Genomic DNA, 11,091 nt, shown 5'->3' with positions numbered 1-11,091 from the left:
AGCCCAAAGTTATAGCTTTTCCCCTGTTGTGGTCATCCCAGATCTAGTGCTAGGTTGTGACATGGAGTAGGTGGGGACAGAGTGTTTTCTTGGCTGGGACTGGGGAGTGTGGCATAGTGGGTTGTGGGAATTCAAGCAGCCATGCTGCTGCCAGATGTCTGGGCTGCTTCTGGGGTGCTGTTTGCCCACTGTTGCCCCACCTGGACCACACCCTGGGCCTTGGGTTGCCCCCGTGTCCCTACATCAAGCCTTTCCCAGGTTCTGGATGCCCTAGATCCGGTGTCAAGCTGTGGCATGGAGTGAATGGGGCCAGGGCATTCATTTGGCTTGGGTTTGGGCGCACAGTGAGGTAGCAGCTGCTGGGGAAGACCTCTGTCCGCCTGTCTGGTGGCAAGCAGCATCCAGGCACTCCACACGAGTGTAGTCTAGGCTCCTCCAGCCCCTCTGTCTGCCCCAGAGCTTCTCCAAACAGCCAAGGGGGCTTGTCTCTTCCATGTAGGAGCCCAGGACTGGGACGCTCAGGCTGTGGGTCAACCCTCTCACATCCCAGGGTGAGTGTCCACCCGTGAAATCCCCCTTTTCTTCTTAGTCCCCTCCCAGGGATACAGGTTCTGATCCAGGTTTTTTTTTTCGGTCTTACCCAATTGTGTATCATTCTTACAGTCTTGGTTGTATAGGAGTACTTCTGCCAGTTTCCAGTTAGTTTTCCATGAGAATTATTCCACATGTAGATGTATTATTGATGTGTTTGTTGGGAGAGGTGAGGTCCATGATCTCTTACTCTGCCATCTTTTTTTTTTTTTTTGCGGTACACGGGCCTCTCACTGTTGTGGCCTCTCCCGTTGCGGAGCACAGGCTCCGGACGCGCAGGCTCAGCAGCCATGGCTCACGGGCCCAGCCGCTCCGCGGCATGTGGGATCCTCCCGGACCGGGGCACGAACCCGTGTCCCCTGCATCGGCAGGCAGACTCTCAACCACTGTGCCACCAGGGAAGCCATCTGCCATCTTGATCCTCCCTTCTAGTACATTTATTCTTATGAGTCCAGCAATGCATTTGGGACTCAAGCTGGAATAATATGGTCCAGAGAACTTAAAGTCTTGGTCATATGAGTCTGCACTTGACCGATTGAAACTTTATGTCCAGCAACAAGTTATATGATTTTGTAGTTGGACTGGGATCAGATCTTTAAAAAATAGGGATGCAGAAAGATTTTCTTTACAATTTATGTGAAGTCTCCAAAATATCTTAGAAGTAACCATAGACCATTCAGACTAAATAAAATAAATTTGAGCTAGGAACATTCCATTCACTCTATTTCAAATTCAAGTTGTGTCACCTGGAGTGCCAGAGTCTCCAAAACAAAACAAAATATATCATGATGTGGGTTAAAGGTTTCATATTTGAAAATAGTCAGAAATACAGCTGTTAAGAAAATGGCACAATTTTATAATTTTTTTATTTTAATGAGCTTGAATTTAATATATAAATAATTGATAGTCTCACGATATTGAAAGGGTAATATCAGTAAAGCTGTGCAATGGGGGTATTAATTCTAGAGGCGTTTTGAGAAAAGTAGTGGAAAGTGAGAACTAGTGAAGAGAGTTTGTAGAATATTATAAAAGTTCCATATAAAAATAATGAAAATCTGAATAGGGAAAAGGTTATGGAACTGTGAAGAAGGAAATAGATATATGAGGCATTGTAGCGATAGAATAAATAGTACTTTGTGACTGAGTGGATATGTGTTATGTGAAAGGCATTTGCTTCAAAGATAGGTTTGGTCATTATGTCCTGACTGTCTGGGTATATTAACTGCTTAGAATAGCATCAATCAGATGTGCAAACTTTCAATGATTAAAGCACCAGTAATTACCTCATAAATATCTGTCATAAGTAAAAAGTTTTATACTTTAATGTCAGTTATTTACAAGTGGTAATTTCCAATTTATTCTGCAGTTAATAGTAAAAAATGAATGGATAAATTGTACTTACATTTAAAAATTTTTTCTATCTTATTTGCATTCTTGAGTGTTTAAAAGTGATGTCTTAAAATGTATTTTCTTTTGTAAATTTTATAAATTTCAGTTTATTGTCTAGAAGAACTTCTGAATACATGGGAAACCAACCATCAAAATGAGACTTCACCTTGCAAAATAATATAAAACAGAGGTATGAATTAGATTGCAATGAGAACCTTGATTTCAGTGTAAGAGGTTTAAATTTAGATGTATATATACAATTAATAAATATAAGATCAGAGTTAGTAACTGTGGTGCGCTTATCAGAAAAATTCTTATATATCATGGACTTCTCTTGAAGTTAAGAAGGATAATTGAAAACAATAATACAAAAATTATAATACACAGAGCTAACATGGGTGACAAAGTTATCCTCACGGATGTACCTTTTGTTGTCAAGGTCCTTCTCTGAAGAAAACTGTTACTTTGTTTCTGCTGAAAATAAAGTCTTGGCAGCAAGGAAATTGTTCTGAAGCACTGAGCTCCAGTCTTATCAAGACAAATAACAAGGAAGAATTGGAAATGTATGGCATTCCTTCCTACATTTTCTTATACAGAAGATAATTACAGAGACATTTTAACATCCTGTGTTCATTCAAGCCTGCTAAACTCAACATATTATAATAATTGGAGATCTCTGAACCAAACCCAAAATATCAAAATATGGGCTTAAATGGTTAAGTGATTTGTAAATGCAAATGTATTTGCATATAGAAGTAAATGCTAATATATTAAAATCTCAGACCTTGGCAAAGAAATGGGAGGAAACCACACAGAACATGCAAACTGAAGAGCATTTAGTCACAATTAGCACTTAAAAAATACCTAACATTTATTGATTGCTTCCAATATTCCCGATACTACTTCAGTGTATCATATATTAGATCATGTACTGCCCCAATAATTCCTACAGTACTAGTATTGTGATTGTCTTATTAATAAAGAAACTGAGCCCCAGAAAGAATGAGAAATTGTTCCAAAATTGTATGGCTAGTAAGAATTAGAAACGTGATTTAAGTCAAATAGTTTTACCCTAGAGATCATGTATATAACTATTATGCTATGCTGATCTCGGAATAACAAATCATATCAAATCAAGTTGTAAGAATATTGCTTCCTTAGAAATAGTCAGGGCTGGGCTTCCCTGGTGGCGCAGTGGTTGAGAGTCTGCCTGCCGATGCAGGGCACACGGGTTCGTGCCTTGGCCCGGGAAGATCCCACATGCCGCGGAGCGGCTGGGCCCGTGAGCCATGGCCACTGAGCCTGCGCGTCCGGAGGCTGTGCTCCGCAACGGGAGAGGCCACAGCGGTGAGAGGCCCGTGTACCGCAAAAAAAAAAAAAAAAAAAGAAATAGTCAGGGCTACAGATTTACATCCCCCCACGCCCCGGGTATATCTTTCAGAGAGGAACAAATGAGAAAAATAACTTTCAAGAATGAAATATTATAATAGCTCTTCACAGAGAGTATTTTATACTAATTATTCTCTGGAATATGGAAAAAAGAGATTAATAGAAGTGATGTTTTTCACCTGAGTAGACTCCAGCAAGCTTAAAGAACATAGGTCTCCTTTCATTTTAGTTCTCTTCTACTATGTGATTGTATATTTTTTCTTTTTTTTTTATTGCATTCAAGTTCTGTTATTACATTTAATAAAGACTTCAATCCATATCAGTGATGATAAATTGATGGCATATATCCTGACAATTTCCATATGGTGCTCTTGGAAGACATACCTCATAATTACAACATTCTTCCTTGCTAAGGCTGGCCTCCACTCTGAATAATTTTCAGCAAGAATATCTGAAAGTCTTTCCCAGCTGCTCCCATCTCATCTACATACCATGCTCCAAATTAAACTTGTATATACAGATCATTGGTGAACTCTTTCAGGAAAAGCAAATAAAAATGTATATGCAAAGTAGTGTATTTGCTAAGACAATGTCTCCTAATGATCTATTACCTCAAAATTTGCTTTTGTAAATCACAGTTTACCCATAACTCATAGTGAAATAGATAATATCTGTGAATGTTCCAAAGCTGATAGAAGACATCAAACTACATATTGACAAAGTATTAGGAACACCAGTAGGGTGAACAAAATGAAAACAAAGTTATATGTATCATGTTTAATTGCTGAAAACCAAAGATAAATGAAAGCTGAAAGACAGGCAGTAAAATACAGAATTTACTTTTTTTTTATTTTATTTTTTTTATTTTATTTTATTTTATTTTTTATTTTTTTATTTTTTTTGCAGTACGCGGGCCTCTCACTGTTGTGGCCTCTCCCATTGCGGAGCACAGGCTCTGGACACGCAGGCCCAGCGGCCATGGCTCACGGGCCCAGCCGCTCCGCGGCATGTGTAATCTTCCCAGACCAGGGCACGAACCCGTGTCCCCTGCATCGGCAGGCGGACTCTCAACCACTGCGCCACCAGGGAAGCCCCAGAATTTACTTTTAAAGAAGAAATTACTGGGACTTCCCTGGCGGTCCAGTGGTTAAGACTCTGAGTTCCCAGTGCAGGGGGCGTGGTTTCAATCCGTGGTCAGGGAGCTAAGTTCCTACATGCCGCATGGCGTGGCCAAAAAGAAGAAAAAAAATAAAATAATAAAGAAGTAATTGACAGCTAATCTATAAAAAGAAAAAGAAAACATACAAGCCATATAATTACTGAAAGACAATTGTCATACTAAAACTCTATCCCCAGAGGAAAGAGAATTATATGAGAATCATATGAGGATATAATTATATTCCATAGGTGAAATAAAGATAATTTAAGATAGGTAGAGAAAAAAATCGTTAACTTAGGTCTGCACAAAGGATATACTATAATGTTCTTTGGATGTAAGAAACTAATCCCAAATGGAACCGCTAAGATTCAGGATAAAGTGCAATGAAATAGGTAAATGCGGGTGTAAATCTAAATGAATAGTGATTATATAAAACCATAATATTAGTGTCTGTGGTTTAAAATTGCATAAGCTTCAAGCACTGTAAGTGTTGCAATTAAATTAAAAGGGGCATAAGTGGAGTTAAAAGGATCTAAGGCTATTGAAATATACAAGAAGAGGTAAAGCAACTATTTATCTTGGACATTACAAAGTCAAGAATGCATGTTGAAATTTTCAGAATAATCATTAAAATAATAAAATATTAAGTAACTATGAAGATAATGAAGGAGTTATCTCAATTAATAGAATGATAATAATTTAATGGGATAATTCTTTTTTAAAAAGATGTTTTTAATGTGGACCATTTTTAAAGTCTTCTTTTTTAAAATTAATTAATTTTATTTTTAGCTGTGTTCAGTCTTCATTGCTGCACGTGGGCTTTCTCTAGTTGTGGTGAGCGGGGGCTACTCTTCCTTGCGGTATGCGGGCTTCTCATTGCGGTGGCTTCTCTTTGTTTCAGAGCATGGGCTCTAGGCCCACGGGCTTCAGTAGTTGTAGCACGTAGGCTCAGTAATTGTGATGCATGGGCTCAGCTGCTCCGCGGCATGTGGGATCTTCCTGGACCAGGGCATGAACCTGTGTCCCCTGCATTGACAAGTGGATTTCTAACCACTGCACCACCAGGGAAGTCCCCATTTTTAAAGTCTTCATTGAATTTGTTACAATATTGCTTCTGTTTCATGTTTTGGGTTTTTGGCCGCGAGGCATGTGGGATCTTACCTCCGCGACCAGGGATCGGCCCGCACCCCCTGCATTGGAAGGTGAAGTCTTAACCACTGAACTGCCAGGGAAGTCCCTTAATAAGAAAATTCTTAATTAATAGATAATACTCCATGAAATCACTGAAGTAGAAGGATTCATATCAGAATCATTCTTAGACAAAGACAATCATTCTGAGGGCTGCAGGAGTTCAAGCAAGAACTTCAGCATTATCTCCTGGATCCTTTCTGGGTATTGAGGGGCCCAAAAAGTATTGAGGGTGGACATTGGAGTATGAGAATGAATAACTCTAATCTCAAAAATGGAGGGGCTTCCTTGGTGGCGCAATGGTTGAGAGTCCGCCTGCCGATGTAGGGGACACGGGTTCGTGCCCCGGTCCGGGAAGATCCCACATGCCGTGGAGCGGCTGGGCCCGTGAGCCATGGCTGCTGAGCCTGCGCGTCCGGAGCCTGTGCTCCGCAACGGGAGAGGCCACAACAGTGAGAGGCCCGCATACCACCAAAAAAAAAAAAAAAAAAAAGAAATGGAAGCAGGCTCAAAAGCCTTCAAGTCACCGTATTCTCCTTTTCCTATCAACTACTTTCACTTGCAGGCAATTTTATTTACCTCTGTCAATTGGTCCTTTTCTTAAAACTCCTTAGGTTCCCTTGACTTCTTCACAGTTCTTACAGATTCATTTATCTCAGGTATATATATATATAGTTTCATAACCCATAATGTATTTTTCTCAACCATTTTCTCTAGAAAAATAGCCATGTGGTTTTGTATGAGAAAGCCACACTAAGGAGCCTCATCTTCATGTAATCTTGCTTCGCATCTCTTTCAGTCTCAAGTAAAGCCCTAAAATAAATTTACAACATCTTTTTTGCTCTATTTCCTCTCTTTAATATATGTTTCTATAAGAACTAGTTTATTATCCTCCTGTGGAACTGATGGTAGCTGATTCTTCAAACCATTTGAAAGCTGAAGCTTCAAACATATTCATTATCTTAATTTCTATTTTCAATAAATTTTCTGTACCAGGATTTTATAGTCCCCAGATATAATTCCCATGATCACCTTATTACTGACTCTTCTATTTAGGCTAATGCCCGATCATTGTTCCTTCAAAAGAAGGTGTATCTCACCCCAAATTTACTGGACAGAATATGCTCTGCTTCCAAAAGGGAAAGAGTAGCTATGTTCCATGTTGGTGATAGTAACAAATACGGCAGACACTGCAGGTGAAAGCTGAAGGACACTACAGATCCATGTGCACCCGGAGCAGGAGATAGGAGGGGGAGGCACACAACAGATCATCTAAGGCTCTGAGGAGAAGCGAGGCGTGATTCTCTGGGAAGTAAAGACATTCAACAACAACCATATATATGAGGGAATGAAAAATCTACACAGAGACCCAGGCAAGATGCAAGTTCAAAAAGGCCTGAGAAGACCTTAAGGCTTCATCTCAGGCTAATCCCAAGACTCAAAGTTCAAAACTAATAAATATAGAATTGCCCTGACACAGAGCCAATTTGCAAAGACTGGGAAAGGCAGCTGTTTTACCAAATGCCCAATTTTCAACAACAACTAATCACAAGTCATACAAAGAAACAGGAACATAGAGCTCACTCGAAAGACAAAATGAATCTGCAGAAACTGTCCATGAAGAAGCACAGATATCAGTCTATGTAAACAAACCTTTAAAGCAACTGTTCTAAATATGCTCACGGAGCTAAAGAAAAACACAGACAAAAAAAATTAAAGGAAAACAGGAAAATTATATATGAACAAAATGAGAATTTCAAAAATATAAATAGAAAATATCATAAAAGAACCAAACAGGGCTTCCCTGGTGGCGCAGTGGTTGAGAGTCCGCCTGCCGATGCAGGGGACATGGGATTGTGCCCCGGTCTGGGAGGATCCCACATGCCGTGGAGCGGCTGGGCCCGTGAGCCATGGCCACTGAGCCTGTGCATCCGGAGCCTGTGCTCCGCAACGGGAGAGGCCACAACAGTGAGAGGCCCGCGTACCGCAAACAAACAAACAAAAAAACAGACATGCTCATTGCAGCACTATTTACAATAGCCAGGACATGGAAGCAACCTAAATGTCCATCGATAGATGAATGGATAAAGAAGATGTGGCACATATATACAATGGAATATTACTCAGCCATAAAAAGAAACAAGATTGAACTATTTGTAGTGAGGTGGATGGACCTAGAGTCTGTCCTACAGAGTGAAGTAAGTCAGAAAGAGAAAAACAAATACCGTATGCTAAAACATATGTATGAAATCTAAAAAAAAAAAAAAGAAAAGAAAAAAAAGGGTTCTGAAGAACCTAGAGGCAGGACAGGAATAAAGATGCAAACATAGAGAATGGACCTGAGGACGTGGGGAGGGGGAAGGGTAAGCTGGGATGAAGTGAGAGAGTGGCATGGACTTATATACACTATCAAATGTAAAATAGATAGCTAGTGGGAAGCAGATGCATAGCACAAGGAGATCAGCTCGGTGCTTTGTGACCATGTAGAGGGGTGGGATAGGGAGGGTGGGAGGGAGACGCAAGAGGGAGAGGATATGGGGATATATGTGTACATATAGCTGATTCACTTTGTAATACAGCAGAAACTAACACACCATTGTAAAGCAATTATACTCCAATAAAGATGTTTTAAAAAATCAGTATTTTGCCACGTGTAATGACTTAATGGTTGTAGTTAATGATCATCAACTGCTGCTAATATTACAAAAATGAAACCCTAAATAATAACTTTCTCTGAATGTAAGTACACAACCCTTATAAAATAGTAGGGTGCTTTTTTTCTCCAAAATAAATCCAATCCAAATCTTATCAAGTATCTATTTCACTATCAATATACAAGAAATAGGAAAAACAAAAGAACATGTCGAACAACAATATAGCATGACATCAGCAAAGCCAGGGCTATAGAAAACCCTAAAGGACAAACAATCCAGTTTTCTCAGCAATATAAACAACAATAACAACAACAAAGGTAAAGATGAATCAACGAGTTTCAGAAGCGAATCGCTATTTAATCTTCTTTAAAAATATAAACTAACTGATGATATTAAGAAATTATTGCTGGAAAATGTTTGAAAAGATTCATTTGCCTTACATACGAGCATGCGCACAGCCCTGAAACAGGAAACTGCTTGGTGTAGCTCCCGAAACAGATATAGGACCAGTGTGGTTCAAGATTAATTAGTGAGAGGGCAATTGACATGCGATGGATGAAGTGATGGATGAGGTTGGAGAGATAAGCAGAGGACTACTGTATATATATAATCTCTTTAGATTTGAACACTATAAACAAATTTAGGTGTGTATTTTGTGGCTGCAGAGGTTTTTAAAAATATTTTATTTTGTCTTCTTTTTTCTTTTTTAAGGCAATACCAAAATGTAGTTCCATTCTTTTTATCCTTATTTGAAAGCTTGGTCTCCTAAACAAACTAGGAGTAGAGCACGTTTGGAAAAAGATGCTCAAAAGTGATCGTTTCCCTTTCCTTTTCATGCCTCATCCGCCTTTACCACCTCCGCTTGAGGAAGCTCTTCATTAATTGGTAACATTGAGGCAATGAGACCAAAGTCAGTTCTGAGAGACATTTAAAGGAATTGATAACTAAGGGACTTCCCTGGCGGTCCAGTGGTTAAGACTCTGTGCTTCTAATGCACGGGGTGCAGGTTTAATCCCTGATGGGGGAACTAAGATCCCACATGCTGCACGGTGTGGCCAAAAAATTAAAAAGAAAATAAAAAAAGGAATTGATAATGAATACCTGCTTTTCGGATTGTGATGATGGTCTATCAACAAAACTTCACTTTTTATAGAGGCAAATACTCTCAGAGATATAAAAACTGAGATAAAGCATAAGCGTTTTGCTTTTTCCCCCCTTATAAATCTTTACTTGGTCTTCCCTCTACAAAATGAATGAGAGAACAAATCTATGTTATAGATGTTGCATTTCTTACAAATTGAAGATTTGTAGCAACCCTGCATTGAGCAGGCCTATCGCACCATTTTTCAACAATATTTGCTCACTTCGTGTCTCTGTGTCACACTTTGGTAATTCTCACAGTATTTCAAACTTTCTCATTATTATTATATTTGTGATGGTGATCCGTGAATAGTGATCTTTGATGTTACTATTGCAAGGATTACAAGTCGCTGAAGGCTCAGGTGAGGCGTAGCATTTTTTTACCAATAAATTAAAGTATTTACATTGTTTTAGACAAAATACTATTCCACACTTAATAGATTACAGTACAGTGCAAACAACTTTTATATGTACTGGGAAACCAAAAAAAATGGTGACACTTTATTGCAATATTCACTTTATTGCTGTGGTTTGGAACGAACCTGGGATATCTCTGGGGTATGCCTGTAATTGCATTCCTGGATATGCATCACTGTTAATTTTTTGAACAGAGGCATATCCGTGTGTCTGAGATAAGAGTGTTAGTATTTATTTAGATTTTGAAGGAGACACTAGAAAGTCAGAATAACAATTTAAAATGTGTAATGCATCTCCCTACTTTGGGAGGTATTAAAAAGTTGACAATCAATGAACAAGATGATCTCATATCTCCATATAGTCCTAAGAGTCTGTGGTCTTTGTTTACAGAACGGTGATACACTCTTTTATTAGTGATAAATGGGAAAATGATCATTGCAGCCAGTGGCAATTCAAGCTAATTAAATGGATCTGGCCCGCCACCTTGTGGCCAGAAGTGCAATAACATAATTTTTTCCGGGCTTGGGGGCTGTCTTGCAAGTTGGCTCATCAGCCTTTCACCCAGATCAAAACAGCATCAGAGTCATTGCGGATGGAAGACCGTTGGCTTGTTTTCTTAAAAATGTGCGAGAAGCTTCTTTCTAAAGCTTCCACTCATCTGTAGCAGAAATCTAGTTCATTTAATGGAATTGTCTTAGATTCTGCTGCACTGTAAGGATTAATGGAGAAGGAAATACAGATCTGGCAAGAATTACTCTAGGGCTGTCACTTACTAGGAAAATGAAGCAAATTCAGAAGGAAAGCTACTATTTCCAGAACTGGTACCAATGAGTTTGTTAGACAAAAAGCATCCAATTGAATTGTTCAGAACCCTGGCTGCAGAGATCCCTTGAGGGGTTTGTAAAAAGTAAAGATGCCCAGACCCTCCCCTATGTCCCGATACTGAAGAGGGGCCCCTGGTTGGTATCAGCTGTTTTTAAAAACGCACTACTGATGCCAATGCAACCGGTATTGGAAACACCATGTACCTTAAACCCACTCGGTGGGATGGTTGGTAATTTTAATTCAATGTGGTTATAAAAACCCAGGTTGGGCTTCCCTGGTGGCGCAGTGGTTGAGAGTCCGCCTGCCGATGCAGGGGACACGGGTTCGTGCCCCGGTCTG

Source organism: Delphinus delphis, chromosome 11 (assembly GCF_949987515.2).
Source record: "Delphinus delphis chromosome 11, mDelDel1.2, whole genome shotgun sequence".
NCBI classification, from domain to species: domain Eukaryota; kingdom Metazoa; phylum Chordata; class Mammalia; order Artiodactyla; family Delphinidae; genus Delphinus; species Delphinus delphis.
This window is presented reverse-complemented; position numbering follows the sequence as displayed.